This window comes from Mixophyes fleayi, chromosome 11 (genome assembly GCF_038048845.1).
Source record: "Mixophyes fleayi isolate aMixFle1 chromosome 11, aMixFle1.hap1, whole genome shotgun sequence".
Classification (NCBI taxonomy): Eukaryota; Metazoa; Chordata; class Amphibia; order Anura; family Limnodynastidae; genus Mixophyes; species Mixophyes fleayi.
The window spans coordinates 73,424,309-73,434,000 of NC_134412.1; positions in this window are offsets into that span (position 1 = coordinate 73,424,309).

Sequence of the window (9,692 nt, forward strand, 5' to 3'; positions counted from 1 at the left end):
GGCTGTCATCATAAGGAAGGTTTATAGTAGTGGAAGGTACCACCTAGATGGTTGAGACTGAAATGAAGCGGGTGCCTCATTCAGGTTCTACTCTTGCCCCTTGTTCATTGCCTTCATATCTATGTAATGTTTACAATGTTCCACCTGATATGACATCTGCTTGTGGGCCTTATTCCCCCTAATCCCTTCTGGTATGCCTCACAGTCCTCCTTGATGTTCTCTCCCTGTGTGTCCTACCTTTCACCATTTGTCCTCGCAGATGTCCAGAAAGATGCAAGTTGTGTAAGTTCACTGATAGTTTGGAAATGTAATGTGTTTGTTTTGTTCTTTTTTCTTTCCGCCAAATATAGTCTGTTAAATAAGGGATTTAAAATAGTCATCACTGGGCTGTGCCAAATAAATTAATGACGTCCTGGCTGTAATATAGCACATGTGAGCAATTATACTCTGACTTCAGACATCCTGTGCTGTAAAATCAGAATACTTTTTGGAGTAATAATTTGCTGATTTAATCTCAAAACTTTACTGTTATTTTAACATTTATACTGTAAAAAAAATAAATATCTGACAGCAGTTTGAAGCTTTGGTCATACATAGAGGCTGACCACTGCTCCCTCTGGTTGCTTCTAAAATAAACCCAAAAAACTGTGATCTGCCAGATCTCTTGGATAAGGACATGTTCACCACCGCCATCACGTCCTCTGACAATGTTGCCGGTTTTGGAAACTTCCGGTCCTGGGCATTTTTAAATGACTGACAAGAGATTACAGGGTGGGCACAAGCCTGTATTTGAAGAAAGCTAATATAGGTAGGGCAGCACGGTGGCATAGTGGTTAGCACTTTTGCCTCACAGCACTGGGGTCATGAGTTCAATTCCCAACCATGGCCTTTTCTATGTTCTCCCCGTGTTTGCGTGGGTTTCCTCTGGGTGCTTCGGTTTCCTCCCACTCCAAAAACATACTAGTAGGTTAATTGGCTGCTATCAAAATTGACCCTAGTCTCTCTCTCTCTGTCTGTGTGTGTGTGTGTATGTTAGGGAATTTAGACTCGAAGCTCCAATGGGACCGCTGTGAAAGAGTTCTCTGTACAGCGCTGCGGAATCAGTGGCGCTATATAAATAACTGGTGATGATGATGATAGGTATTGGTTCGAGGTCAGCAGTACTACAGGGGTGGCAGCCTGCCCTTTGTTTTATCATCTTATCACATTTATTTTTTATGTATATCGGGCAGTGATAAAAAAAAATATCATTTAAATTACTGGTAGAATGTACTTATTTCTTATAATTTTATACAGATATGTTGGTAAGGTGGCTCAGTGGTCAAGGGTGTGCCTGCCATTGGTGCAGGGGGTGCAGCTGCTGTGAGGTCAATACCTGAGGGGGGCTTGCCTTCCCTTTAAAAGCCATAGGTGTATGTGTCAGTTTTTCACCATTGAGACATACAAATAGGCAGTTAGGGGTTGATCTATCAAACCTTCTAAAAGGGTAAAAGTGGAGGTGTTGCCCATAGTAACCAATTAGATTCTAACTATCATTTCTCATTCTAAACATTATAGCAAGAATCTGATTGGCTGCTATGGGCAACACCTCCACTTTTTCTTTTTAGAAGGTATAATAAATCTACCCCTTTGTTTTACTTGATTAGAGCGTGCACCTAAACAACATTCACCAGGTACAGGAGATTGTGCTGTGAACAAAAGGCATATTTCTTGCTGAAGTTTTGCCAGCTTAATGTATAGTCCTTTATGTGAAGAATGAAACTTTCTGTTTAAATACGGAGACTTTAAATGGTGGAGTAAATGTGTGGTTATTTTATTTGGAATGATTGATTGTAGTCCACACATTCCCCCAGCAAACAGTGTAGCCATTGCACAGGATCTAGCACAATAGTCTGCCAATGTAAAAATCCTTCCTTGGCTGGGAAGTGACAGCAAGACAAAGTGGTCTATATACAAATGAACACACTGTAATAATAGCACTGGGCTTTTAAAACAGTGTGTTCCTGCTATAGCAATGAATTAAATGAACTACTGCTGCTTCCATTTCACTGTGGCAGGACGTGAGTGATAGCAGGTGGAGGGCTAGTTCCAAATATTGTCCAAGATTGTCATGATTCTGAGGACTTGCCTAAACAATGTGACATTCCATCCTGTTCACTAAAATGAAAATGATGAGCAGCAAGGATCTAACAATTTTATGGCATGTTGAAAATGATTCAAAATGTCAATTTATATGTTGAAACAAAAGATTTTGAGCAGCTTATGGATTCATATATTAAAGAGCAAAACAAACCAAAACATGGAGTTTTGCATAACAAACAACATACCTTATTTATAAATTTGTACAACTGCCCCCATAAATACGTTCCTTGCAACCTCTTGTGAGACCAGCAGGAAAAAAGCGTTGAGAAAAGAGTGAAAACATCAGTTTAGAATGACAACACCCCTTCATTAGTTTCACCCAGGGGCGTAATTAAACATTTGTGCACCCCAGAGCAAAGTTATGCAAGTGTTTTGTTAATCTACTTAAGGTGACAAAAACACTTATACACGTTGGATTTTGACAGTGAAGGCAGGCTGCCATAGCTTCTGCACCCACTACTCCTACTGTAGTTACGCTATAACTGCCTACTCTCCCATGTTACCTCCCTCCCCGACGCCACCTACTCCACTGTTGAAGTGGGCGGAAGTGGGTCTTGGGATTGCGTCATCATAACCCCTCCGCGAAATGCAGTATTATATAGCATGGACAAAGCCACGCCCCTCCTACACTCTACACCTGACCTCCCGTGGGGTTTTCTGGAGGGGAGGTTTAAAATGTTGGCAAGTATGAATTACTCCGTTGGTTTCGACTTTTCTCTGAATATACTTGTTGGGTCATCCTCCTTTAATTCTTAAATTACTCAGGAGAGTGAGGAGACATCAGGGGGTATATTTACTAAACTGCGGGTTTGAAAAAGTGGAGATGTTGCCTATAGCAACCAATCAGATTGTAGTTATCATTTATTTGGTACATTCTACAAAATGAGAGCTAGAATCTGATTGGTTGCTATAGGCAACATCTCCACTTTTTCAAACCTGCAGTTTAGTAAATATACACCTAGGACTGTAATTTATGCATGTGTCATGTTTGTGTGTTTGAATGTTTTATTACATTTGTTGAAATAGCCTAGTGATGTACTTCTTTTATAATGCTCACCTGGAAGGGTGTATAAGACGTCCCATTAAGAGTTTCCATCACATCCATGGACATGTAAATAAATACGTTCTTTTGCGGAGATTCTCTGCTTTGCAGGATATGTTCCCTATATGAGCTTTCCCCACCCTTCAATCTCATTTATATAATAATGTATCCTAACACAAAATCTCAGTTTTTTTGTATGTGAATGCATTAAAAATGTATCATCGCTTAGAATTTTTGCATTCTGATGTCCTCATGGCAGTGTTTAAAAAAAGTTGTTTATTGTAAGATATAAAGCAGCCCTCAGTGTAAATTAGCACAGATATTGGAAGTCATATTGGAGTTCCACCATATGTATACAGTATTTATATGGTCCCAGAGCCTTATCATTCACAGTAGGGAGTACATTATCCTATACATACAGCCCTCTCTCCAACAGGTGTTCTTAAAAGGGAACAGAAGATTACAGCCTAATGAGGAAGTTCGCAATTGTCCAGATGGTAATCATCCCAGTATATTTTCCATTATTTGCCTATACTACACAACCATCGATAGTACTACGCAGGTACTTGCTTTTCGTATATAACATTTACACGTTGCAGCTGCAAGCAGCTTGTATTTTAGGGATTTTCCTTTATGGGAACACATTATTTAATCCCTGGTATTAGTGAGTCATTTGTGCTGATGCACTGAGGCACATAACTTGGTCTGTTTGCAGTTGAAGTATGCACATCATTTAGATTATGGAATTATATGCAGTAGATTTGATGTGCCAGTAGGAAGGTGCCAATATCTAAACTTATTTTTTACTGAGAATTTAAAATAATTTTTGTACTGGCATCCCTTGTTTTTACTGACACATTATTTAAATAATATACAAATATGTAAAAAAGATAAATTATTTCCTTCCTGTATATCAAATTCCATTCCCCTCCAAGCCTCATTGGAGGCTTGTCTACACTGTCGTACACTTCCTTTCCCTATACAAACAATTGGACCCTTCATCAAGGCTGTCGATCCTATGCTTTCACAGAGACTGCACTGACAAAGGTGGACAATGTTTTTATTACTGTTAAATCTAAAAGTCACTTTTTAGCTGTAATTCTCCGTGACTTGTGCGCATATGACACTGTCACTCACTTCTCACACAAACGTTGCATTGCCGAGGCCTTCAGGACACTGTCTTATCCCGGTTCTCATCTACTCATCAAACTGCTCCTGTACAGCCTCATTAGGTTAGCAATAAATTATTAAATAAACAGTAAATAAATTACATCTGTTTTGTCAGAACCAAGTTGCATTGGCTGAGGTGCAGGGTGGGCGAATATATAAATGTAGGGACATATTTAGAGTTGAGATGGGGGCTCGTCCAAATTACATTTGTACCCCATGCAACATACCATGTTTGGTCCATGTGCAAATTTGTACACTATGGGCCTGATTCATTAGTGATCTTATCTTGTGCAAAAGTTAAGATGCTTATTTTTAAGAAGAAACGGGGAGATAAGAGTGAAGTTAAGATGGATTTTCATCTTAACTTAAGAAATTCTTCACTTTCGCAGTGGATTTTGCTTCTTATCTCCCTTTTCTGAGCAAGCACAGAGTGGACTTGCTTAAGATAAGCAAAAAACAGCAGATAAGATCACTAATGAATCAGGCCCTATATCTGGATTTGCTACAAATTCTAAATAAGGCCCTTACTGTTTCTGTGGGTCCAACTCTACTCCACTATCTGTTTACGTACCACAAGGTTCAGTACTAGGTTCTCTACTATGACAACTGAAATCTAATAAGCTCATTTGGGGTTCAATATTACCGCTATGCGGATGATACCTAACTCTATCTATCATCTCCATGTCTTGTGCCTTCTGTGTTAGCCCACGTTACAGAATATCATTCTGCCATCTCCTCTTTGGTGTCTTCTTGTCACCTCAAGATCAATATTCCCAATTCTGAGCTACTATTCTGTCCACCGGCCAACTGAAATTATTTAGTTGACGTCTCTATTTATGTTGATAACACAGCAATAAACTCTATCCTTCAAGCTCGCTGCCTAGGTGTCATCCTTGACTCAGAACTGTCCTTTGTTCCCCACGTCCAATCTGTGTTCTGACACGTGTGTTTAAGTAACATCTCCAGAACACTCTCCAGAACACTGACACGTCTCTCACAAGACACTAAAAAAATTAGTTCTCCTCATTGACTATTGCAGTTCCCTTCGTACTGATCTTCCTCTAACTATCCTTCCACTACCATCTATTTTGAACGCAGTGACTAGACCAATTTGCTTTGCTAAATGTTCTTCAGCTGCTGCTCGGTTCTGCGATCTCTACATGGGTCCAATATAAAACACTTTCACTAAAATACAATGCCATTAACAAACCTGCACAAACATACATCCCTTACAACATTTCTTCCAAGTCAATCCTTCTGCTCTGTCCAAAATCTGCCGTGCTTCTCCTCCACACTCATTACTTGCTACCATTCCTGGCTATAGGAATTTTTTCGGACTGCATGTAATCAGTGAAATTGCCTCACTCATACAAGACTATCCTCTAGCTTCCAAATCTTTAAGCGTTCCCTGAAAACTCACCTAATCGGTTTGTGCAACCACCTTCTTAAACTTCCTAGGCTACTCTAATCAGTTACCACAGTTCACACAAAACTTTAATTTATTCACTTGCGCCTACAAGACTTCTCCCGTGCTGCTCCCCACTTATGGAGCAGCCTTCAAATCTTTAGACGTTCTCTAAAAACCCATCTCTTTTTTAAAGCTTACCTTATCTCTGATGATACTATTCACACTAATACACCCTCACAGCTGTCCCAATCCTCACTCTAAGCCACATATGCTCCTCTTGTTTCAGCTGTCCCCTCTTCCACTTAGAATGTAAGCTCTCTAATGAGCAGGGTCCTTCATACCCTTTGTTTTCATGTCTGCATTTATTTTGTCTGCCTTGTCTGTCCTTTTTTTTATGTATGTCCTTGTTTTATGTATGTCCTTGTTTTCCCCACTGTACGGCGCTGCGGAGCACTGTGGCTTATTACAAATCTATGATAATAATAATAATATTTCTCTTTCTATATTCAAGAGACCTACTGACCCCCAAACCAATATTGTTGTGAGATTGGATCTTAAAGCTCCACCATCTAACTGGACCAATCTGACACTTGATTTAAACTCTATAAATTGTAGGCTTGCAAGCAGGGACGTCTTACCTCTTTGTTTGTTTGTTAATAGCCCCATGTAGTATGCTGGCGGTTTTTAAACACATTATAATAAATAAAATAGGTATTAAGTTACATAGGTGGGCAGCACGGTGGCGTAGTGGTTAGCACTTCTGCCTCACAGCACTGGGGTCATGAGCTCAATTCCTGACCATGGCCTTATCTGTGAGGCGTTTCTATGTTCTCCCCGTGTTTGCATAGGTTTCCTCCGGGTGCTTTGGTTTCCTCCCACACTCCAAAAATTTACTGGTAGGTTAAGTGGCTGCTATCAAATTGACCCTAGTCTCTCAGTCTGTCTGTGTGTGTGTTTATTAGGGAATTTAGATTGTAAGCCCAATGGGGCAGGGACTGATGTGAATGAGTTCTCTGTACAGCGCTGCAGAATTAGTGACGCTATATAAATAGCTGATGATAATGATGATATCACCTACCAATGTGTGTGATGGGTGAGTGGGGTGCCATGTTGCTGTCTCAGGCAACTGAATGAGCAGGCACACGCCAGTTTGCACCCAACAATTACATCTCATACACACAAGTGCAATATATAATCTAGTAAAAAGCCCTCCTGTCTTCACTGGAACGTAACAGCTCTTGCTGCCATTAATAACATAGTCACAAGGTGTCTGAGTTATGGCTGTCACTGGTGCACGTGTATTAATCTTTGAATCATAAAGTTATTTGCAGTCTAGTTAAAGGTTCATAACTCAGGACTTGCTGCTGCTTTTATGACAGCACATGTGTAACTGAATTTACATAGCCAACACTATGTTCAATATTATATACTGCATCTACTCTGGTCTAAAGCAGAGAAAGGTAAAAGGCCAGCTACTGGCATCATGCCAATATATATATATATATATATATATATATATATATATATACACATAGTTATTTAGTATCGAAAAAGTAACCTATTAGAGACCACATAGCGACAATAGGACAAAGCAACAGAGCAACAGATATTGAAGCCCCCCCCTGTTTCTGACATGGCAGAAAGGCAAGATTAGAATACATTAAGCAGAACACAATCAAAAGAAAAGATGGTGAACCTGATATACAGACCCAAGCCCCATAAGTTAAGTCACCGAGAAAACAACCCCCCAAAACCGCTCAAGGCACCAGTGTTCTAGAAAGGAAGAGCTGGACAGGAGATGTCTCTGAGCCTGCATTTGGACAAATGTTTCTGTCAAAGGTGGTCATTTGTGCAGAATGCAGTTCCCTATTTTATTTACAAGTGTGTTAATCTAACAACATAGCACATTTGCAGGTACCGGTACCTTTATACAATTTCAGGCCACAAGAACAACAATTCCTCTCTGCCAGATCTTCACCACTAATTGGTGGTGCACCCATCTCTCTCTAACGTAGTGTTACGTAGCAATGCCAAATATTTACCTTCTTTTTGGGCCTCCTCTAGCAGAGATACATAAGACATGAGGAGAATGCGGTTCCCGGCTTCTCTCAACTTACAAACCAAACATATTTTCCATTCAAAGCTGAACATTCATGTCTAATACTCACATCATCTATGTTTTACAAGAAAACTCAAAGAACTAAGGGTACCAAAACAGTCATGTGAATCCAGACATGTGAAATACACATGATGTTCTGCAGTTAGTTCACATACAACCAAGGCCGCCAAGAGGAATCCAGGAGCCAACTTGTCGATGCAAGAGACTTAATCTACTGGAACCATCTTGCTGTCAGAGATGCCTAATAAAGTGTGGAGACAATTAAGGGGCAGGGTGGTAGGGCCAGGGGCAGGGGGGCATCTAACCCCTAACCCCCTGGGCTGGTCCTATAGTGGGCTACCTTGGACTGGTTCACTAGTCCACCTGCAATTTTTTTCCTTTAAAATGTTCCTAATAGGCTGCTGAGTCAAGTCTTGACCCCCAGGCTAAAATTTGCCAGCCCTCCCCTGAGCAGGGCCCAAAAGAAAAGAAGCAAAACTTATAAATAGAATGGGCATGCACATTACTGTGTATGACCAAGATGGTGCCCTGTTAATTCCAGAAAGCAGTGTTAAGTTTGGGAGCAGAGAAATATCCCCTGAATGATATGGGTCAGGTTGATGGCTGTGCATTTAACTGAAGGTCTGCACATCTCTGCAATAGAAAAAAAAGAGAATGAATTTCCTCTATTTGGAAAGACGAGAACAGCCTACTAATTGAAAACTTGTCATGCTTTCCTTGTATGGAGCAGTTTGGTTATAGTAAGAAGCCAAAGAGGGGCATGGTGACATTTATTATATACCGTATTTCCCCATGTATAAGACGCACCTTACTTTTGGCCCCGAAACTTGAAAAAAAAAATATTACGGTAGCTGCCAAAGTGTGCAGAGATTGCAGGGACTTGCTGCCGGCGGCTGCACACTATGTGCAGGTCCGTTCGGCAGAGACAGGCAGAGGGAGTGTGCTGGCCGACTGCTCCCTGCCTGTCTCTGCCGAACGGATCTGCATATAGTGTGCAGCCGCTGACAGTAAGCCCCAGCAATCGCCCCCACCCCCTGCTGCCACTGTACCGCCGCCCCCCTCCCCCTGGATCCCCCCGCTGCCACTGTACCGCTGCCCCCCTCCCCCTGGATCGCCCCACTGTCACTGTAATGCTGCCCCCTCCCTGGATCCCCCCGCTGCCACTATATAAGACGCACCCAGTTTTTAGACCACAAATTTTTGGGAAAAAGGTGCATCTTATATATGGGGAAATACGGTATGTGTGTATATATATATATATATATATATATATATATATATATATATATATATATATATATATGTATGTACATACTGTATTTGTATTATAATTTGAACATATATTCCTCCATTCAATGTAAAATCCTATGTGCATGGTAGTATGTTTGTTGTCTTAGTATCACATTCTCCGAACTGGCTCTTGCTTTCTACTTTGAAGTCTGGATTAAAACAGAAAGCCTCAGTGAATCTGACGTTGGGGAGGATGAATTTTGGGACGAAGAGACTTAAATGTGTTAGCACAGTGGCAGCTGTCATAAATCATAGTATTGGGTACTATGTCTCTCCAGCACATTTGGCAAAGACTCCATACTTTGATCCTGTTTTAAGCCTATTACATTAACATTAAGCCACTTTATTGGATGAAAATCCCCTCATATCTTAGGAAAGTTCTCTACTTCCCGCTGATCTAATCAGATTAAGGTTTTCTAGTAAATACCAGCTAATTGTGATTCTTAGTTTTTAATTTGTGGCAAGGAAAAGGAACATTGGGTAGAATTTAGAACATCTGGAAACAGTAAGCTAAATGTTTG